The sequence below is a fragment of the Thermobia domestica genome, chromosome 8 (assembly GCF_964235325.1).
Source record: "Thermobia domestica chromosome 8, izTheDome1.hap1.1, whole genome shotgun sequence".
Taxonomy (NCBI): domain Eukaryota; kingdom Metazoa; phylum Arthropoda; class Insecta; order Zygentoma; family Lepismatidae; genus Thermobia; species Thermobia domestica.
This window is the reverse complement of record NC_137461.1, coordinates 76,144,723-76,169,770: the sequence shown is the minus strand read 5'-3', so window position 1 is coordinate 76,169,770 and position 25,048 is coordinate 76,144,723.

The window sequence follows — 25,048 nt, the reverse complement described above, 5'->3', positions numbered from 1 at the left end:
ACTCATGCTTTAGATTTGGCACCCAGCCACGTTGAATTATCGATTGGCGCTGAGTATACCAAGATTAAACATGACGTTCTTCACACTCACTTGGTACCTTTGGTTTATTCCTTCTACCTACCTTCATTTGACCTCACTGAAATGGCAGTCCCTTGTAACCCACATAGTGGATCAAAATTCTGTACAGCGTTAACAGAGTTTTTACATTCCGTCAACAATGCCACTTCCGACATTTTACAAGAAACATATGGACCAAAATTTGCTTCTGGCCGTCTGAACTTAAAAAAAAAACATTTGAACTTCTAGATCAGAAACAATTAGGATTTCATTCACACATACATAATTTATGATATTACCTTTCTTGCCTCGCCAATGAAGCAGTCGTGTGTTTTTTCAGGAATTCGAACCGCTTTCCGTTGAATTATTGACGATAAACTAACCCTTATGGCTCAAATATCAAATAATCTACAACACCTTCTATCATTTATTCAATTATTTTTTCAGTTAGATATGCTTCTACTACATAAGTAAAACGGAATTTTTCAACTAGATATATTCAACAATATTTACGAAAACTGTAATCGAAACTTGATTCCAACTACTCCGTTACGCAATCATACCTCAATAAATGACCTCTTTAAACTCAACACCCGTTTAACCACAAAAGGTCTCAAAATATCCCCGTATTTTTCTCCCACTCAATTCTGCTTATCCACTGTCATGTTACTGCAGACAAAGTCTACTTACAAATCCGTATTCCGGTTATACCTCTCACGTCTTTTTTACTTTATTCCGTATAAGGACTTACCGGTTAACACACGAAATGAAACTTGCTCGCTTCTCTTACCCACAGATCTTGCCCTCTTCAATGCTACCCATACCATACCCCTCTACAAAACGGATTTGCCTACCTGTGCTTTTTCCACTCAGCCATTTCTATGTCAAATCTTGGTAATTTCAAACCAAAACATACAGCTCACCAAGTGGCTACATCAGTTTCGCTTCCCCACAGTAACCCTTTCTCTATCTTACACCTATCTAGCAAAGAATTAATTCTAGCTAACCCACCTTCTCCACGTGTCTTTGGCCCACCAAAGGGTACCCAGCAACCATTACAAACACATGACACCAGGACTATTCCTTATTATGATTCTTTCCAATTCATCTTATCTTCAGCCAATTCCGTTCGTATTTTTATTGTATATCTCCGCCTTCAACAGTATGCCCATCACTCAGACCAAAATCTCCCGCTTACGGCTCAAACATCAGATTTTTGATTCTTACCCTTTTTTTAAAGATTTTTCCCGACGTTCTGCTTCCTTACGTATTGCCTCTGCCCCGTAGTAGCCTTATAATATACATATCTAGTACTCATTGTCTTTACTCCATTAACGATGTTACTCCTTACACTCGATTTTGTGTTCTGCTGTAAAATCTATTTCTCCCACCGTTTCCATTCACTTCTCCTCACCTCAAACATTCGCCCTCTGACTCCACAATAACCTCCAATCCAAATTACTTCCATATGGGCCCCGATTTCATTTCCATTGGCAGATCCGCTTTTCTCAAAATATTGTACAACCACCCCTTCGTGCTGTCTGTTTGGCATATTAAGTAACCTTAATTTCAGGGCAATAATAATTAACCTCCTTTTGTTTCCATTTTTACGACCATCCATTTTATACATCCTTTCTCTTTCTTCCTACTATTGTCAATTTCCTCTCTTACCCCTCTGCAAAAACAAATGGGCAACGAGCGAAATCAGAAACAATAAATATACTATTTTAAGACCTTTTGTTTCATTTCTGGACATCAATTACATTTTTAAAACATTTTTATTCATGTTTTCATCCTGTTTCCTTTCCTAACCCCTGACAGCAACCTCCATCCAGTGGAGACAATACCGCAGTTTTCTTCGCTCCGGATCAAGATTCCAACTGTTCCTGATCCGACATGTGGCGATCCAGAAACTTTCTCTCTAACCAAAAGACTATAGCCGTGCAGAGCCGCAATCAACCGTCTTCGACTGTGGGGAATCTAATCTCCACATCTCTCCACGTGATGCTCATCCGGAAATCATCCACCTTCTAGGCTGTACCACGCAGTCAACAACTCTTCTGACTTTCAATACACATCTCCTTCCCTTATAGCACCACCCCTCTCTTGATATCAATTTTGGTACCACTCACGCTAAACTTACCATCACTGATTTAGTATTTTTGTGCTCACAGGGCTTTTTTTTCTTTTCGTGTGTGATTGTCTATATTTGTATTTCTGCCTCTCAGGAAACATCGAAAGGAAAGACAAACGAAAAACATTGTTAAACAAAATGTCGCGATAATCACGATGACTGCTGGTGCGAACCTGGTGAGGGTGGGGGTCTCTGACGTACCCGGCAGGAAGTACAACCGATTTTTAACCTTTAGGTGTTAAAAACAGTTTAAGATAGGAAATGACTGAAAACAATGTAAACCAGTATGCAACTTAATAAAACCTGACCTCGCATACTAACACCCAACCTATAGATAAATGACTGTGAAAGTGTATTTTAGTAAGTAAACGAAAGGAGAAAAGCGAAGATAAACTTCCAAATGAAACTCTGGGTGGGAGTTCAGGGTCATCTCTCTCTCATCGTCGCTCTCCTCATCTGGTCACTCCACTGCAAAACGATCGAGGATCAGACCATTTTCTGTGGCATGGAACTGGAGACCATTGTGTAAGTCATTTTCTCTTTTCTCCGATCTCCCAACTGTGGACTGGGTGGCGAAATTGGTATTCCGTGAGGAGATAATACATTCACTGGTATCCACTATACTATTTGTTAATCTAGTAACAGTAACCGCCAATAAATCAGATTTTGTTCAGATTGAATTAATTTTTGAACAGCTGAAGTTAACCATTAGGTTGTATCTCTACAAACTGTGTCTTTGAAGGATGAAATGGATACTTTAAAAGATCAAAACAGTATGCATTTCAGGAAATGACACGAGGAAAAAACAGAATTTTACTCTAAATTTGTTAATTTGCATACAACGTGACCTTACTCTCACGTACATAATAACATTTCGTCCTCGCCTCGTTTCATTTTCACTCTTTCTTCTCATTTCCTTTGTCACAGACGTTTCCGTCATCATTCACTTTTAATATTCAATCAACTCTTGAACCTTAAGGATAGTATCGTGTGACGTTAAACGTAAGATTTCATTTCTTTTCCATCTACACCGTCGTAGATTGTGTTTACATACTCACGGAAGTGGAAGCAATTGAATTTTTAATATACATTTTCATTTTTATTCTTTCCTAATAAATTTTCCGTGCTTATTTTGATCCGCACACACATGCAAAATTTATGAACGAAATCGTAACATGAAATACAGAATCTAATGTTGGAATAGGAAAGTGAGATGTCAGTGGAAGTACCATGCTACGCTAGCCACAATATCTTATTGGTGTGATATTGTACTATATTTTAAAGATAATTAACTAATAATCAATTAATTTTTATATGGCGTTAATTTTAAACATTAAATTGGATTTTCGTAACGCATTTAATGAGCTTCGCCGGGATACTATGCTTGCCGCAGTGATGAATAATTTTCCTTCAATTTATCCATATGTTTATCAATGTTATGCTCAACCAAGTGATCTGTTTTTCAACGGAAACACTATTTCTTCTCAGAGAGGTGTACAACAAGGTGATCCCCTGGGCCCAGCACTTTTCGCTATAACCATTCACTCTTTAGTTAAATCACTGAATACCGAATTAAACATTTGGTACTTAGACGATGGAACAATTGGTGGTGACCCCGAGATAGTTCTTTCATCTTTAATAGAAATAAATAAGAAGGCATCACTTCTTGGCTTGCGTCTTAACTTTTCTAAATGCGAGGTGGGTTGTCTTGGAACAGATGAAACCGCATTCGACGAAATCTTTAGAAGATTTAATGAGGCTGCACCAGGCATACGCCCTCTAACAATCCAGAATGCATGTCTTCTAGGTGCTGCTCTCACGTCGGAAGCACTCACTAACGTGCTATTGAATAAAATATCTACTTTAGAATTGTTCTTGTCTCGACTTCCCTCAATTTCAGCCCATTCAGCCTTTTTCCTTTTACGAGCTTCTTTATCAATCCCTCGCCTAAACTATTTTTTACGATGCTTTCCATCTTGGCATGAGTTCTTTGCTGCAAAAATATGATACTGTCCTGAAAACTGGCCTTGAATCAATTCTGAACTGCTCCTTAAATGACAACTCTTGGATACAAGCATGTTTACCTGTTGGTTTGGGCGGTCTTGGTATTCGACGAGCTGTGGATATGGCGATTCCTACATTCTTAGCGTCATACCACGGATCTCTGCGTTTAATCGAAGCTCTCCTTCCACAGGGTTATTGTTTGGACCCAGATGGTTCAGTTCAAGAAGGTTCTAATAAGTGGGCAAACTTAGCAGATACAAGCCTTCCGGAGATTAACAAAAAGTGTTATCAGTCATCTTGGTATACACCAATTGCATGTCAATTACATAATCATTTGTTACAATCTGTTCTTGTTCCAGAAGATAAAGCCAGGCTTCTTGCTGCCTCGTCTCCCGAAGCGGGTGCATGGTTGATGGCGATACCTTCTCCGCCTTTAGGCCTTCATTTGTCAAATGAAAGCTTTCGAATTGCTGCAGCCTTACGTTTAGGCTTAGCAGTTTGTGAGCCTCATCGCTGTCCAGCTTGTGGGGATGAGGTTAACCAACGTGGCCTGCATGGCCTTTCATGCATGAAGAGCGCTGGTAGATTCGCCCGACATTACTCGGTAAATGATATAATACTACGAGCCCTCAACACAGCTGGATTTCCTTCAATACGGGAACCTTCTGGTTGCTGTCGTTCGGATGGAAAGCGACCGGATGGGATGACACTGATTCCATGGATGAGAGGTAAATGTTTATTGTGGGACTTCACATGCGCTGATACATACGCTCATTCAAGTCTCCCTCTGTCAGTAATGAACGCTGGAGCTGTTGCTAATCGCAGAGAAGCTGAAAAGCAAAGAAAATACAACAACCTTCTCGAAAAGTTTGTTTTCACTCCAATCGCTATTGAAACAAGTGGTGCTTGGGGTGCAAGAAGTCTAGAATTCATTAGGGAGGTAGGAAGACGCATTTCTTGTGTTTCCGGCGAACTTCGCTCCACATCCTATCTAATACAGCGCATATCCATTTCTATCCAACGTGGTAACGTCTCGTCGGTCCTTGGCACTTTACCACCTGGCAAGGAACTGGATGAGGTGTTTATACTCTGAGAAGAATTGTCTTTGTAGAAGAACGTAATCAGAATCTAATTGCTTGATATTGTAAAGATTTTAAATATATTTGAGTTGACAGGAAAAGGTTTTGTAGCTGCTGGTGCTAAATGTAATTTCCTGTTGGTTGGTTTATATGCCCCCCCCCTCCCCCCCCTTTCTGAAAAGTAATTTTCTATTTACAATTTGTTTCCAAATATCTTATATTAAAGGTCAGCATGTTAAAGGAAAAAAAAATGGCAATATTCTCTGTGATGCAATGAAAACTGTCTTGAATTGTGAAAATTAATGTGAAATTTTAAAGATTATTTTCATTAAGATTAATCCTTTGTATACGTTCAGCTAATGCTCCTAGTATATTTTGTGTAATCCATTCTATTAATAAAGTATCTGCAACGTTCGCAGATGGGGACAAAATTTCTTGCGTAAGTTGGTTTTCATAATGCTCCATAGACATTTTAATAAGATTTGCCTATCCGTCGACATAACTATGATCATCAACCTTGAGAAACATACTATTCCTAAATTTGTAGCAAAATTGTCTGCCTGTAGACAAAATATCACTTTACTAAATGTATCACGCAATACACGCAAGAAGATTTTTTTAAAATTTCGATTCCAACTTTTAACAAAAACAAATTATTTCTAAATGTCAAAAGAGCAAAAGTATATTGCTCCGCTGTGTCCCTGACATTTCAAGAATCTAAATTAGAATATTGTACAACATGTTATTCTCTTGTCTTTTGTGTCTTCATGTTATTAGAGATTTCTAAACCTTAATGAATTTAATTGCTGAGAATCACTTGCTATTCTGAACTTGCTTTCCTTTGGAAATATATTTAAGTGTCTCTCTCTGGATGACCACATCATTTTATCAACGATAGTGTTTGCAATTACATTCTGGTAAGACTATCTTATATATTTACAACATTATATTTTAACTTTCTGATATTATCTAAAATAAATTTAATCATTCCTATTTGAGCAATATCTTTTAGCAGTGGATTGTTAATTTGTAATTTCTTTTCTTTTACTTAGTTCATTTGAGTATTCTAAATTTTGATTAGATGTTGACTCCCAAATTATTAGTGTTTTGCATAATTGGATATGAACGAAATTTTTTTCTAATATTCTAAAGGTTCGCAAAACTTTCTTCATATATTAGTCATTCAATAGTTTGATCATGTAGTAACAACTGAAATATATGTGACTAAAAATCGTTTCAAATTCTCAGAATATGATTTTTTCGTTTAAACTCGGAAGATTATAGAACAAATATTGAAGTTTTAATGCAAATTGTTAGCCTTTCCTCTCTGCTCTACCGACACAGTGTTTGGCAACTATTCTTACAAAACCATTGCGCCTTTCTTCTTCTGTTGATGATACATAAGGACAAAACAATAAAAGCAATCCTTCCACAAATATGAAGAATACCTCCCGGAAGCACATTGAAGTGTTTGACTCTTTTGATATGTCAAAATAATACTGTTCAAGCTTTATTCAATAAACAACTAGCTATATAATTTTAGTTTGTTTGTCAGATAGTCGGTTTGTCGGTTTTTAGCACCACAATTATACGTGATTTCAACCTTCATTTTAAGATTAGTTTTGAAACACTGAATTACTTTCAAATGTTTCATAACTACCCAACGGGAATTTAAAGTTAAACACTGTTCCCCAAATGAGGACGAGATAATTTGTATAACTCGTACATAAAAATTATTTCAATGTCAAAACGATTGTATTTTTCTATTTTACATTATTTATAGATGTATTTATCAACTGAAGGATAATACCTTCAATACATATGTAGCACAAGGTTTAAACAAATATGAGGTTCTCTCATCAGTGGATAGGTCAGCGTTGTTATTAACCCCATGGTTGTCAGATTACTTTGAATGCTATACAATAAAGAATTGTGCAACAAATAGCACTTTAAGGTTTAAGGTGGCTCTCATATAAGTTAATGATGATATGTTATGAGTATAACTTGTTAAGTACTTCTTGGCTGACAAAAGTTTCAGCTATCTTTTACCGGAATAGGAGACTGTGTTATTTTGGTATATGCCCTAGGGGAGAAATATATTATTATATAACAATTAAACCACGTATTAATATTTAGAGTATTGTTTATGTCCTTCGATACTATGAACATTGCTGCAGACATTGCTGCAGACTTGTATATTCTGCAAATTGACCTTAATAACTTTTGTATTCACTGATATTATACAAAGTTATCCAAAGCCATATTAACCCTCGCACTTCCAACGTATGTTTGTAGCGCGTACTACCAAGAGAAGGTGGTATTTTGTGCCCATCTATTAAGATTAAATGAATCAAGCGTAAGAGACTAATTAGAAACTCTCACAAAAATCAACAGGGACTGAAGCGAACAGTGCATATAATTTGACTAACAGCTATTAATTATGCTGCTATCTAGGAGTGTCAGTTCTAATTGTCAGTGAGACCTACTAAGCGGAAAGAAGATGCCTTGTGCCGACCAAATTAAAATAACAAATTTATAAGAAACACTAACTTGAACATCTCAAAATGAACACTACACATGATAATGCTAACCGCCAAATTCAGAAAGGGCGGAATACATCTATTTATTATACTGCCATCTAGGATAGAGACTACTAGGTTAAATCAGAGTCACATGTCCTACCAGCCGGGGCGTACTTTGTGCCCACCCACTTAAAATAGCAAATTTTATGAGATGCACGTACGTTCAATTTGAACGACTCTAAGGTGTACGCTATAGCTAGACATGTTAAGCTATAACATATTTTCTGACAATTTTAAAGAAACGGTTAGTAGAGTAATTAAAGCAATATACTGAGGTGGGCACAAAGTACATCAAAACAGTATCCATTTCAGGAAATGACACGAGGAAAAACAGAATTTTACTCTAAATTTGTTAATTTGCATACAACGTGACCTTACTCTCACGTACATAATAACATTTCGTCCTCGCCTCGTTTCATTTTCACTCTTTCTTCTCATTTCCTTTGTCACAGATGTTTCCGTCATCATTCACTTTTAATATTCAATCAACTCTTAAACCTTAAGGATAGTATCGTGTGACGTTAAACGTAAGATTTCATTTCTTTTCCATCTACACCGTCGTAGATTGTGTTTACATACTCACGGAAGTGGAACCAATTGAATTTTTAATATACATTTTCATTTTTATTCACGTTTCAATAACATTTCGTCCCTTTGGTAGTGCGAGGGTTAAGTCTATATCAATATTTTTTTATTTGTTCTGTTATAGTTATAAAATTGCTTTTGTTTTGCAATCATTATCGTTGCGTATCAAGGCTGCGTAGAACAGTCACAATCAATTCTAATGTTGACTTGAAATTATCTTTGATTTCCAACCTTTTATTATTTGTGATTATATTTTCATTTTCTGTCTGAGACTACTTTCTTGGTAGCAATTTTGAGTCTAAAATTAACAAACTTGGAAAAAAATATGAATTGTGTTGTGTTTACTTAATGGCCACAATTCTGTGTATTAGATTCGATATAATTTAATTTGTGGCTGCGTCCCTTCAGTTTGGTAGATCACTTGCTTCTGGTACGTGAGGTTGCTAAACCGATACAAGCTTGCGCCCAAAGGATTTTGTGGTTAGCAAACAGTATATGTATTTTTTCCAGGGTTTCCCACTTCCCTCTCATTTCTTTATCCCACTAATTATCACCGTCTCCCTTATCAGCATCTTAGTCTTGGTTCATAACTTTAGAACATTAAGGGAAAAAAATGTATTACTTTTAAAAACCTTTCGAAGTCAAACTCAAATGAAGAGCTTAATATTCAAAATGGAACATTTCTAACTTAACATTTTTGCGAAATTAAACATTACTGATCTCCTTCGTGGCTAAGCGGTTAGCATACGCGGCCGGTTCTAAGACGGGATCCGGACCACTGATTCCTTTCATCCGGCCCTTCTGACAGATTAGTTAATGTATATTTCTTACATATTATTTTAAACTGAATTGAAACTGCAACCATTGAATTCGAAGTTCGACTTACAACGACGAGAAAACAATGCAGAAGCCAACATTTCTCTACAGCACCACCCCTTCGAACTTAACTTTGTGCTTTGAAATTTGCCTTGAACAAGATTTTTATTTTTCTTCAGTAAGAATATATTCTTTGCAACCAACGAAACACTTTTAACGTTCCGTGATGTTAGTGTGCGAAAATAAGATTCGTCATTGAATATAGCTACTGAGTTCCTGAAAAATGTAATAGATTGCATTGACCAACCACGTGTTACAACTTGCACACGCTTGCCTCAGTGCCTAATCCAACAGAGTTCATCTCATAGACTTAGAAACAGTTAAGGACCAATTTAACAAAAGCTGCAGATAAAGCTTCTGTCGTTTGAAAATACAATCCTAAATGTATCATTTCATAGTTGATGATTTTGTAGTATCATAAATATTTTTTTCATAGAACAGTCAAACTCAATCACTGTGTACTCCATAGAAATAAAATATAGTTCAAACTTTTTTTCTGAGAGTTCTAAGTTGTTATTAGTAACTGGAGAGTTCATAGTGAATATTATGAAACATTTCAGTTAGGTATCAGCGATGGAAATTAATATTTTAAAAACATCAACAAGTTTTATTATTTTAAGTTTCGGAGTGTTCTTAGAAGTGGTAAATTGTAACTGATTGTTCGCAATTATTTATCCAAAAGGATTAGGTGCTATGTTCTTGAAGAGAGCATTTCTACAGATTTCAGGGTAACTTGACGGTTCCTCTGGACAAGAACCAACAACTCGGAAAGAGATACACGATTTCCATACAATATTCTTCCACCTCAACTGTGATATAAATTTACATAGAATTTTATAATTTAAAAAAAAATTCTCCAGCAAAATTTATTCCTTCAAAAAATTAAGATTACGGTAACAACGTAAGAATTTCACATATTTCGCATATAATTAGTTTCTTCGTTAGGAATAACATCAGACATATTTTTAGTAAAACATTTCGGCAGGGGCAATCACATACGCGTCGACAAGTGGGTTAAATTTTCTGGAAATAATACAATTTTGTGTTCTGTTAACCATTTAAGTGAAACAGAAGTCTGAAATATATTATTATTAAAATCAAAATCATTTATAGTTTGTTTGTTTTGTGCTTATTAGGATCTACCGAACCCCATTTACACCTTATAATTGTTTTCCTTATTCGCTTAACAATTCGACTACAAAGTGAGAGATTATTTTAAAGAATACTTGTCTTTTGATCTTTTCTAACGTACGAGAGGATTTTTTTTTATTTTTCTAATATATATAGAGAGTTGAAAGGTAATTGAATATTGTTTTTTTCTGTTATGGGCAACTAAGGTGAAACGATTTCTGAATGACAGAAGAGTTGCGTAATATTTGCCATAGTATTGTTTAAGCTAATAAGAACGAAAATCAGAATAATTGCTTTTACATATCAGGACAAGAGGCTAATTTTCTGTCAGGTGAAATCGACTTTCTCGTTTTTGTGTATACCAATCAGCATAAAACCTACTACTTTTACTGCTGTTTTGTTTTTGATGGGTAGCGAAGGAACCATATCTCCTTGAGGACCATAGTCAGAATATACGCATTTTGCAAGATAAGGTCACCTTTTGGGAGGGAATAAAGGGTAGTGGCATCTTACAACTTGCCAATTGCCTCTTGTTTTGGCATATTGCGTTGTTTGTTTGATATAAATGTATTGTCCACCGCTATTTCACTGTACTATCTACAAAATATCACCTTTTCCAGAACACACTTCATTTTCGAAAATGAATTTTTTGAGCAGCCAATATCGCTGAAGATTAACAGCCCCCCACCTTGAAGACATATTTCTCATAATCTGCTCCCCGCGTGAACCTAAATGTAAAAAAAAAGACACTAGCTCAAGAAAACAAACATAAATTACCCCAATCATTCTAAAAAACGATTGTGGCAATGTATGCCATTTCATATTACTTTGTGAGTGAAAATTAAAACGTAAAGAATATGATCTTCTTGGATATTGAAAAAAAAATATTTCAAAATATTCGGACCATCCTAAAATTAATTCCTCCGTTGTGATTTAGACCTTCCTTTGTAGGTCTTGAGCATTATTCCGTTCAGAACGCCATTCCAGCAAATGGAGTCTATACACTGACTTTATATAAGCTTAGTAGGATATCTGTAAGGGAGTAAATACGAAAAACTCTTAGCAAGATTGTAACTAATAATAATTTTATATTTATTATCCTCTGGTTGTATTGAAGAAAGTGCTCACCCTTCTCTACCGTAATCAAAACAGATATCAGCCAGCGATTTAAAATCGGTCCAATGTGTCAACGTCATATTGAGAAACCCCACATTTGACAATGTAATTTTCGTACATTTCACGGCGTAACAACGTCTGTGGTGTGGTTACTCAATATTGCGGTGAATAGGTAAAATACGTAATATAAAAAAAACACACATATGAGTTCAAAGATAATTCCAGTTCTATAACTTCAAAATCATCCGGTCTAAAATAATGTATTTTGTCGAAAAATCGTGTTTTCTATTTATATACTAGTGGAACACCAACGATGACAGACATTTGAATTATAAACGTAACCACGAAAGTTCTGTCGCCTTTTGTGGAGATCTGTGTTAAACTGGCCCCCACACATTGAGTTGAATGCGAACGGAGATAAAGCGAAAGGCACTTGTTTTTGTAGGTATATTCAAGATACTACCTGCTTGTGGCAGCTCAGTTACACTGTGTACTTGCATAAGGACAAAGTGGGCATGGGAACTCCACACAACGTTATAAGGGCGTGTATGCCGTACGACTTCAATCGTGGGTAAAACGCCGCCTCAGCGCAGCGGAATATATGTCAGGCCTTTGGTGAGAGTGTCTTGTCTACGCTGACAGTGGTTTAACAATTTTAAAACGGTGACGAAACAATCGTAGACTCACCACATGCCAGAAGACCAACACATGTACGCAATGGATATCTTCAGGCAGAATTAAGGCGAAATTTTCCCAGACATGTGAGGAACTGGGACTACAATTAAGTGTGAGTGGAGAAACAATCCGGCAGCACCTTCATAAACTTGGAAAGCACTAAAACTTCGGTCGATTATTTAAACATGATTTTATTTCTTGCTGGAAGTAACGCGGGCAGAGAGCTATGCATCTTTGCTCCCTCGTCTGAGGAAGGTGCCATTTTTGGACAGCGTCTTGAGTCTGAATGAAAACTGGGTACTCTTCTAGGTTTCACAGCGCCGTCATCATTAGTTAGCATCCCATCGCCTGCTTCTGAAACAGCCGAAAACAGCAGTGCAACAGAAGAAAGCCCTACTGTCTGTTTGTTGAAGTGCTCGGGACATTGTGCATTGAGATTGATTTCAGCTAACCAGAGCATGAACGTAAATGTGTACTGCCGGAAGTTGGGTCGTATACAAGAAAAATGAAAACCCTGGAGCGAGCACTTATGATTCGCAAAAGGGTCCTCCTGTTACAAGACAACAATAAGTCCTACGTGGCTAGGATGACCCGTACACCATTCTACGCCTTGGATGGAAAACACTATTGCATCCACCATACTTTCCGGACATAGCAAGTCAGAATATGTCCTGTTCCATTTCTTGGACAATCAATTTCCTTCAGAAGTCGAGGTCAAATCCTTAGTAGAGTTGCAGAATGCACCTTATAATATCTTCCCTTCACGTCTCACGAAGCTCTACCGCGATGGGCTTACAGAGTCCATGGGCTTACAGAGTTTTGGATGAAAGTTGTCGATGATGATGGGGACTACCTTTAATATTCCAGGTACGTCTTAGATGACATACAGATGTTCGAAAGTGGTGGGTAAGAAAGTGACAGAACATTTTTGGTTACCTTCATATGAATTTATCTTTCTTTATTTATAACTAAAATGCAATAAATTATTTGTCCCCTTTGTGTGCTTTCTTACATTACGTAGGGCATAGCGTTCATATTTCTCTCTCTTTCTCTCTCTTTCTCTCTCTTTATATATGTATGTGTTTATGTATGTATATTGGATTTAAAATAATCAAGACTCAAATTACTGACTGTGCAACCTTAGTGTTACAAGAATTAATGCTATCTTTATATTGAAACTATCAGAAACCAATAACAACTGTAGTTCATCAGGAGGTTTATTCCATATACGTTTACGCCAATGAATTACAAATTTTCAGTTTAATTTGCGATAATATATATAATAATTAAAACTGATTCTTGTACATTTTCCGTCCCGTTACTGCCCATAACTATGAAAACTGTGACAAGAATAAAGGCTCCACTGAAAGTTTGTCTAGAGTTCACTTGTTCATTAAATACCAAGAACTTTTATTTTGAATATAATTAAAAGGAAGATATTCAGTTTCTACTTATTGTTTTTTTAATGCTTGGAGAAAAATATAAATTTACGGTTTCGACTCAGAAAAAAAAATAATATAAGGCATTACTTTATCAGGAAGAAACAGTGTTGCTGAAATGGAATTGTATACATGATATCTTAAACAATTAATTGCAGTCATTTCTTGAAGTTCCATATCCTGTTTTGTCAGTGAGGCTATACAAGACATGGATCTATACGTTAAGGTGGAATTCGTACCACAATGATACACCCAATGGTACTGCACCAGAAATAGAACTCTAGATCTGTAGATTAAGCGTTCACGCTGTAACTAAAAGACCAGCAGAAACATCTGTAAAAGTATATATATTTTCCGAGTTAGTAATTCAGTACTTAAGATTGTCATCTCCCAAACGTTGAGAAATGGAGACCATCATATTTACTGATGAAATCTTATCATGTTACAGATTGAAAATCATGTTTTATCAGTATATAAATAAATATGTCATAACTACATATATTCTAACAATGTAAACTAAAATACTAAAAATATTTTATTCTATTATTAAAGGAAACACCATTATTATTATTATTATTATTATTATTATTATTATTATTATTATTAGTAGTAGTAGTAGTAGTAGTAGTAGTAGTAGTAGTAGTATTAATATTATTGTTATTATTATTATTATTATAGGCGGAAACAATGTGGCTATGGTGTATTGCTTTACTTCTAACTGCAGTGTATATTTTCTTCAAAAGAAAGCAGGAAAAGCGACTACCTCCAGGTAAGTAACATCTTATACAATGTTGATATTTTATACATGGTTGGATCGCCCCCCCCCCTGACTTCAGCCAGGGCAAAAATGTAGGAAGGGCCCGGCTGAAGTCGGGGGGGGGCGATCCAACCATATAATAGTTCATCCCCATATTATAGTTCATTTGCAAGCCTACCTTGGATATTTTAGGAGGGCTGCAAAAATTTAAGGGGGCCCGGCCCACCCCAGACCCTCCTGGATACGCACCTGCTTACATAAGGTAATTTCATATTAAGATACGTACACAAGCGAAATGTATTCTATGTGGATGTAAACACGTATTAGTCAAATAATATATCGCTACAAAAAATTCAATCCGTGCCGACTTGACCGCAAACTCATGAAATGACTTTCCACATTATAACATAATTTAGAATGTCCAACTGTGATAAAGATGAAACCGAAAGAGACAGAAAGAAGATACTTTGCACAAGGCAAGTAGAGAAAGAGGTTTGCCCGTATATTAACAATGACCGGATGAACAATGTTGCCCACCCACCAGAATGTTACATTAAAAAAAAAATCGATTGACCCTAAATTGAATATCATCATTGGAAGCAACAACGAAAATAAGGACAAACGAGATAGTAAACACTGATTATCCTTTTGCGTGCTTGTCTCTTAAATAATAAAAAAACACTGAACATAACAACTTGTCTTTACTTTCTCTGATATGAAATGTATATACTCTACATTGATTCTTTACAAATATTACCTCCTATATAACCCAATTCTACACTGCAGCTACTTCCATCAAAGCACATAAAATTTGTTTCTTTTACGTGTGTTGAAGATACATCACTGATGTCACTAACACAGAAGAATCTTAAAAAATGGTTTAAATATCTATCATTTTCATGATTCCCTTACCAAAGTCCACAGAGTATTAAAAGCAAAAGAATAAAAATATACGAAACATAAAATGTTGTAAATTATAAAACAGAACAAGACTCAAGTTTTTAACCAGTTGAATTTTAATATATCAATATTATAATTTGTTTATTCATTCTCCCCCCTCTTGATTGGGCACAGATTTAATCAAATGTACTCAGGAAGAGAAATAACTTTGTTAATTGTTCGTTTCACTAATTCTGTCTTCGTTTTAACAGAAATTACACTCACTAAACCATAACTTCCTGGGTGACCATTTTGAATATCACAGATTTTCCACACTTGAGGAGGAATGTTTTCGTCTTAAAAAATGACCACCAATCCTGGCTTCAAATTCGGTTGTCTGAAAGTCCATTTTTTCGTTGTTGAAGCTGATTAAGGTAATCTTTATGCCAGCGTCTTCAATATGTTGTAGCAACTTATGTGCTCTTCCCATCTGGACAGTCTATTAATAGGAATATCATTTAGGTTTTGTAATGCTCGTTAAAGTGGTACCAATGTGGAAATATCCTGAACTTAAAAATTGAGGATCTTTAGAAATTAGAATAAGTTTAGGCACGGTTCGATTTGCACCAACCATGTAGATAATTCTTCCAAGGTTAGGTGGGCATCTCCTGCAACCCTTTTCAAATGATACTTAATAGACATTATGGCACGTACCCACGATCCCATGTGTGGTGAAGTTGTATTATTAATTTCCAGTTGAATCCTTCTTGTTAAGCATATGTTTCTAATGTTTTCAAGAATTCTTCATTCTTGAAGTATTCTTGCAACTCCCGATTTGCACATACAAAGTTAGATCCATTGTGACTGTGAATACTGTTACATTTTCCTCTTCTTGCTTCGAATCCTTTCAGTGTAGCAATAAAGGATTTACCTGTTAAATCATTGATTAATTCTAAATGTACTGCCCGTGTTCCCAAGCAAATGAATGAAATTGCATATGGTTTTGAAAGTGTCTTAGTTCTAGCTGTTGCCTTCACTAAGAAGTATCCCGTTTATCTATGCCAACCTCATGTAAATATCTCGTTCCTGTAACTCTCTCCGTCGGTAGCTGGCCCATTAATTGATGTGCTGTTTCAGACCTTCGCTCATAGCACGTTATACAATTACGAATATGTTGCTTAGAGTCATAAACGGGTCTAGGTCAAAACCCCCACAGCCAAAACCCCCACACTCAAGAAATGTCAAAACGCCCACACGATCGGTCATAACCCCCACACAAATGGACAAATCCCCCAAACACACGAACGGTCAAAACCCCCACAGCCAAAACCCCCACACTCAAGAAATGTCAAAACGCCCACACGATCGGTCATAACCCCCACACAAATGGACAAATCCCCCAAACACACGAACGGTCAAAACCCCCACAGCCAAAACCCCCACACTCAAGAAATGTCAAAACGCCCACACGATCGGTCATAACCCCCACACAAATGGACAAATTCCCCAAACGCACGAACGGTCAAAACCCCCACAGCCAAAACCCCCACACTCAAGAAATGTCAAAACGCCCACACGATCGGTCAAAACCCCCACACAAATGGACAAAACTCCCACACATAGCAACGGTCACAATCTCCACATAAATGGACAAAACCCCCACACAAAAGGACAAAACCCCCACACAATCGGACAAATGTCCCACACTCTGAAAATACCGTGATTGCACGTCTTTGTTGCGGCTCTTTACGACGCCCACCTTAGTGTTTCTGTCATTACAAACAGTGCAAGAAGAATAGTTGCAACATCGGTTTAAGTGGAATAAAAAATGTTATTAAAAAGTACAAGGGCAAGACATACAACCAGGATCATTTCAGAATGTGCGAGATTAGACCGATTGTGTGGGAGTTTTGTCCATTTGTGTGGGGGTTTTGTCCATTTATGTGGGGATTGTGACCGTTGCTATGTGTGGCTGTTTTGTCCATTTGTGTGGGGGTTTTGACCGATCGTGTGGGCGTTTTGACATTTCTTGAGTGTGGGGGTTTTGGCTGTGGGGGTTTTGACCGTTCGTGCGTTTGGGGGATTTGTCCATTTGTGTGGGGGTTTTGACCGATCGTGTGGGCGTTTTGACATTTCTTGAGTGTGGGGGTTTTGGCTGTGGGGGTTTTGACCGTTCGTGCGTTTGGGGGATTTGTCCATTTGTGTGGGGGTTATGACCGATCGTGTGGGCGTTTTGACATTTCTTGAGTGTGGGTGTTTTGGCTGTGGGGGTTTTGACCGGTTCCCTCATAAACAAAGTTTGCTTTGTCCAATCTTCCACCAACTCGTAATAACCCTGATCATCAATGAATGGATTTAAATACTTGATTTTGATTTTACTATGACTTCCCTTTTCGCTTCTCAAGTCGCTAATTTCCTGGTAATAAGCTTCTTGTTGCACTATTTTTATACATCTCTGCATGGAAATAGTTTCGCCTTCTACATTAAGATTTATTGTTTTTCTTGATTGTGTAGGTTTTAGGTTACGTATGAAGCGTAAACAGAACGATGTAACACGCAATAGCTTTTCTAAACTGCAATATATTTCCATAAATGCTGCATCATGGATGCTACCAATCATACGATGTTACCTCTTTCTTCTGGAATTTTCAGCTTTTTAATATTTTATGGGGTTTGTTTTATGCGGAGCAAGCTTGGGCCGTTCCACCTAAACTCAGAGTTCTTTAAGGTTAGTGACTCTACACCTCTGCTAACCATATCGGCTGGATTCAGTTCGGATGGAACATAATGACATTGCTTGTTTTCTGTGAGTTCTTGAACTTGGGACACTCTATTGGTAACAAAGGTTTTCCATCTACTGGGTGATGATCCTGTCCATGATAACACTATTGTCCAATCCGTCCACAATTATAGTCTGTCAATCTGTACATCTATGCTAGTTAATGTTTCCTTAAGCAGTTTAGATATTAAGACTGCCCCACATATCTCTAGTCTAGGAAGACTGATTCTCTTTATGGGCGCTATTTTTGATTTTGCGCAAAGTAGCTTGATATTTATTTCGTCTTCATCGTTGGTATTTCTAAGTATATCGGTACACCATAACATGCCTCGGAACTGTCACAAAATGCATGAATTTGTATTCTTGTGCAATATTGTAACGTTACACATTGGTTGATCTGTATTTTGTTGATATGAGGCAATTGTTCTGCAAGTGGGCTCTACTCTTCTTGTAGATTGGGAGGTAATTTTCCATCCCAATGTAAATTTACCATCCAGAGCTTCTGTAGAAAACTCTTGTACTTAATGACCACTGGACTGATGAGACCTAAGGGGTCGACTACACTTACAACCTGTCTTTTCGTACTTCCATCGTCCGGAATACCGTAACTGTTTTGTTTAAACTCGCAAGTAATCAAACGTTTATCTGTGCTCGGAATCCACGAAATCCCTAATGCCTTTATACCATCACGTTTTCCTAATTCAATAGGCTGCACTGTCTCTCTTAATTAAACTGGAATATCCTGTAACACGACTGATTCATTAGTGCACCACTTGCGTAATTTAAAACCTCCTTTAACTAGTACATCAGTTAATTCTCTTTGTGTTTTCAATGTTGTGTCCACGTTTGTACATGAATGTAAGAGATCGTGCATATAAAAGTATCTTTGTAAAATTCCTAAAGTATATAATTTTCTGAATTTGTTCTTCTGCTAACATCTTCAAAAACTTGTGGCGAGAAAAGATGGCGGTGTTGTGCAGTTTAAAATGGTCTGTAATTCATAAATACGGATCGTATCCTCGCTGGATCTTCGCCACAGTATTCTCTGAAGCTTTTTGTCTTCTTCATCCACGAAGTGCTATTGGGTGCATTCGGAAACGTAACCCAAATGAATACAGATCATCTTGAATAACTAGACCAACAAGCAATATGTCACTCACAGATTTACCGTTGGATGTTTTGCAACTCGCATCTAATACTACTTGTAGTTTTGTTGACGTGCTGTTAGGTCCAAATACAGGATGATGTGGTAAGTAGAATGCAGTTATCTGTTTTACTTCTCCTGGCTGTAACTCAACTTCTTTTATATGCTGCAATTTTTTTATATTCATAGAAAAAATCTCCGTAGTGTTTACTAATATCTGGTTGTGATTTCAGTTTGCGTTCCAATAAAATTAAACGCCGATATTCTTAATCATATAAGTCTCTTAACTTGCTTTCCTCTTAATTTGCCGCCATCATGTATGCGCGTATTTTCACGGAAATGTTGTTCACAAAATTCTTCAGATTTAGTTTTGACCTTTGAATGCGTTTCTTCTAGTACTCAAAATTGTCTTATTTAATTTTCTAGATTAACTATTTTTTGACCAAAAATATGAATATGATTCTTTGATTGCCATCTTCACAATACTGAGGTATATTTCCTGCCAAATCCAAACTCCGTGTTATGAAGAACTGGATAATTCCCCTTTCGAGTTTTTCTATCTGCAAGCAATACTCTATAGAACAGCTCTGCTTCTACTAACATATCTACGGCTGAAAATTTATAGAATTCTGGGTCCGCCAAAGGTATATCAGGCGCTTTTTATTAAATATGAAGCGAACGCGGGCATTCTGAATGCGCTGTAAAGGTTTCGCCAGATCTTCGGTTAAATCAACATATGCTGCATTACAATAATCTAAATGAGGGATTACGAATGATTGATTCAGGGACTTTTTAATGGATTCAGGAAGAAGGTTTTTTAAACATTGAATTGAATGAAGGGAGCCGTAAGCTTTCCTGCATACTCTATTAATATCGTCTGTCCAATTTAAGAATTTATCAATCTGGAGTCCTAGGCTATTTACGCTATCGCTTACAGAAGTGTCTACGTTGTTTAGAAGAACATTCAAGAGGCTTGTAACATTGATTGTGGAGAGTAGTTTACGAGAATCAAGCATGATAAATTTTGATTTGGTTGGCTTTACTTGCAGTCCATTGTTACGTGCCCATGTGCAGATACTTTCAATGTCACTGTTTAAGTGATCAATCGTGGTGGTTAAATTTAGGGGATTAGTGATAAATAGCATTGTATATCATCTGCATATAAGTGATATTTACAATGGCTGATGTGTTCAGGTAAATCGTAGATGTATAAGGAAAACAGAAGAGGTCCTAGGACGCTGCCCTACGGGACTCCACATGGGAAAGTTTCGTATTGGAACATATTTTATTAGTGACAATTTTTTGTTTTCTATTAGATTAATAGGAGCTAGACCAAGATAAAGTTTACTGGGAAAATTGTAGAAGCGAGACAGTTTGGCAATCAGTATGTCATGGTCTATAGTTTGGAAAGCTTTAGAAAAATCTAGTAGGGATAACAGTGTAATTTGGTGTTCATCCATAGAATATCTTCAGTTATATTTACTAGAGCAGTGCAACTGCTGTTCTGAGAACTGAAACCTGACTGAAACGAATTTAAGATAATATTTTTTTTCGAAAAACTTAATTAATTGGTAATTTATTATATGCTATAACGCTTTTGAGCCTGCAGGGAGTATAATAATAGGGCTTAGATCTTCTGCTTTTGTTGGATTTGTAGTTTTAGGCAATGGGCGTACGTGAGAGAGTTTAAAAATTGATGGGAATTCTCCGGCTCTGATGAAGCATTAAAAATTTGCACAATGACATCTACAATGAACTGTAATATCTTTTTTAATAAGAATGATTGGCAAGTCGTCAGGTCCTGAAGCAGGTGATTTGATATTGTTTATTGCCTTCATGAGCAGTGACGAGGTAAAGGTTAAGTATAATTTTTACAGGGCTCGTTTTTTTAATATTCTTCAAGTTATTGATTTTATCTGGTGTGATATTTGGTGTATGGCATAGCTGTTCATCTATGATGTCCATATGGAGTTCTGAAAGTTTATCGATTTTGGCTGTGACACCAATACCTAGGAACTTCAGTTTTGCCATAGCTCTCTAGGTTGAGTCGTATGGCTCAGGAAATTTCTACCAAATTCGATTTTCGCCTTACGAACTTCTTGATTACAACGGTTTCGTAATTTTCTTATTCCTTCTGCATTAATGAGATGTTTGGTTTTTGTTTTAAAGCCGCTCTCTAACGTCTGCAGGCAGAGTCTCGAAGAGTCATGAGCGCGAGTATATCATCGTTAATCCAAGGATTGGAAGGTCTACTCACTCTTTCCCTTCTCAAAGGGAAATACTTATTATATAGTTGCTCCACAAAACTATTAAAGAGAGTTACCTTTTGATCCAGAGTGAGAGCACAGTAATCTAAGTACCACGGCGCGAGATATGTGTCTTCGTGCACCGCGTGGTCATTTATTTGTTTTAGGTTCCTTTTATATATTACTCGCGGAACTTTTTATTGGACATTAGATGTTTGTAGTTAGATAAAGAAGGTCATGTCGGCTTATACCTGGCACGGATACTTGACCTACATTTGTTACTTTACAAATATAGGAGACTATTATGTGGTCAATAAACGATTCGTTCGTCTCAGTTCTGTGAGTAGGTTGTAACGTACAAAAAGATAGATTTAGAGAATTAATATAACTTTTATATCACAGCATCTCGGATTTAGACGTCAAAAGATCATAGTTCATGTCCCCCATAATTATGATGTTACAGTACGAGCGGATAACTTAGGATATCGCTTTTTCAAATTTTCAAAGTTTGTATTAGGTGGGCGATAGACGGAGATCAATAGAATATGTTTATTTTGTAGATTCAGATCGAGCATGAGGTATTCTGCACAAGCGGAATATAAACTGGAGGTTCATCTAGTATTTTCACTTTAACGTCTTCTCTAACATATACCAAAACGCACCCGGAACCCTTCCCTATTCTGTCGCAGCTTACAGCCCTATAGTTGGAATTGTTTATTAATGAGTCGGGTAAGGTATGTTTCAGCCAAGATTCAGAAACCAGCAAAGCATGCACAGAGAGAGAGCTAAGAATGGCCGAAATTTCTTCGTGGTGCTTTATGGCACTTTGTACATTTAAGTGCGGAAGCTGAACATCATATGGTTGCTTTGCCATTTCGTATTTGAGGATTTTGCTGGTTCACTGGAGACTGGGGGTGAGGAGAGAAGAGTAGGAGAGGGAGGGAAGAGTGCGGTAATTGACACCAAGGTCGATGCGTCACAACTCCTCAAAGAATGAAAACCCCTGGTTCAGTGTTTCAAATCTATCTACTTTGTTACTCTGCATTCCGTGGTTAGCGAAAACAGTAATGTGCACTGTTTATGAACTTTTTCTGTTTTCTAATGGGATCTTTGAAAATGCAGGACATTTTCTACCACGTAAGAGAATTGAACCTGATTTTTATATGATGAAAATTAAAAACATTGAATACATTGTGTTTCACATAACTTAACTGGAAACTATCGAAAAAAAATAATGTGAGAATAAATAATTCTACTAACCCTGCTTTTGCTTTTGTAACTGCGAGAAGACTCTGAGGACTATTGCATTGTTACAGACACAAACATACACTGGAAGAACACTAACCACACTATAATATGTACGGAAGAAGTAAGAAAAAATCACGTAACACTAGACACATGGATAACTATTAGTTGAACTTGGCAGTATTTTCAAAACATATCCTTCATATTCACACACAAACACACCAACACACCTTGTGATAAACTATGCTTCATTTGGAAGTAGAGAAAGAAACTCTAGCTCTTGTAGTGGAACATGATTTCCTGTCCCCTTTAATCGTAATTTCTTCACTAAATCTTAAGATATAAAATTAGATTGGGAAACTGCATCCAGAAGACTTCTGCACTTATTATATTGACTACTAGAATTTTCCATGTACAAAATGGCTGTCGCTTATAAAACCTGCTGAGAATTATTTACTTTTAATGAACAATATGTTTCTTGCTTTGACTATCTTCTTCATGAGAATTCCTCTTACTGGAATGACCTGAATCTTCATACATTGAATGGCCAGAGTTGCTTTCTGGACGCGTTTCATCATGCAAGAGTGCATTATGCCTCTTGTGACAATATTTATAATTTTCAGATTTACAATCTTCCGCAAAATGAAAACTATTTAAAAATAATACTACAAAACTTATGTTGCTTAACAAGGCCTCATCTTTCTTGAACATTTGCCTGTAATAAATCTGGACATTTGAAACTACCATTACATTGTTTACTACATATTTGGCGTGCTGTAGATTCAGTAGCCACATATGAACTTAAATGTTTGCTGTATTAACCCACAGATGAAAATAAGCAACAAAATTTTAGCAGCCCAAGAAAAATGCTACTAGCCCACATCACACAAAAGAAATCATTTACTTTCCTTCGGTATGATACTAAATACTCGCCCGCAGGGATAAAACACTCGCGACGGGCGGGTGGGCTAGTGGTTATTTGCATCCCTGCTAACCTTAGACCTACCTGTCTTAATATCAGATGAGGACATTTAAGATTTTCCAAAATCTGACAACGAGTTTCTTAAAACTGAAATCAAGTCGGTTAATGATGGAAAAGATTGGCTATTTTGGTGTTTTTCACATTTTTGCTTATTTGGACTATCTAATCTGTCTACTAAACGTTGTATTAGAATGATTTTATGCAAGCCTTTAGCTAGATTAATTCTCTTTAATGCATGTAAATTGCCTGTATTAACAAATTACCTGATTTCATCTGAACTTTCTTTGCTAATTGACCGTATATCAAATAACCCTCGTACATATAAAGCAGCTATGAAACTCTCAATGTCATATCTACCTACTAATAGATTCCATGCAATTTCATAATTCGCCTCTGTGGTGGGTAAATTAAAAATCAAATTGTGTGCTTCACACTTTAATGTACTTCTTAAATATTGAAATTTGCAAATGACTGATAGTGACGTATTTGTATGAACTAAAGGCTTAAACATATCAGCCAATGTTTGCCATTCCTCATACTTTTCTTGGAAATTAGCCAATGGTATTTTTGGTAATAGAATTTGAGTTATATTTGAAGAGTTGGAAAACTGTCACTAGCTGTGGATGACGTATCATTATTTTTCCCCCATTCTTTCTTTGAGAGCATGCAACTCAGCGAGGACATCATAATATGTATTTTCAATGCTCTCTCTATGTGCTTCTTGTACTTGTAACTCATCTAAGGCTTCCAACTCACAGTGCAGTTCTGGAAATCTTTCGTAATTTGCTTTAAGGAAGATATACGTGTAATAATTTGATGAAAGTTGTTTGTATGCTCATCCGAAGCGGAGGCAAATGTTTGAATATGTGTTAACTGTCCCTTTAACACACTGCGTTTTTCAGTTAATTGAGTTTTGTTCTCATTCATTTTTAACACTTTCGACTAGAGTTTATGTATATTCCATTTTAACTCACTTATTATACGTAGATTATTATTAGTCACCTAGTGAGGAAAAGAAACACTGCCTGACATGTGTTCGTTAGTCCACTTGTACGTGTTATTGCACTGACGAATAGCTGAGACACACATATTGTTTATTTAAATACCTACACAAATTCACAGTCACTATTGTTTCATAGTGCTGTCAAACTTTTGTGAGATTCGCGGTTTTCGATTTTTGAGAAAACCGGTTTTCTGAAAACCGAAAACCCCAAATGCGGATTTCAAAACCGAAAGTGCAAATGCGGTTTTCAAAACCGAAACCGCAGAAGCGTGTATCAAAATCGAAACCGCAAAGGCGGTTTTCGAAACCGAAACCGCAAAACTGAATTTCCAAAC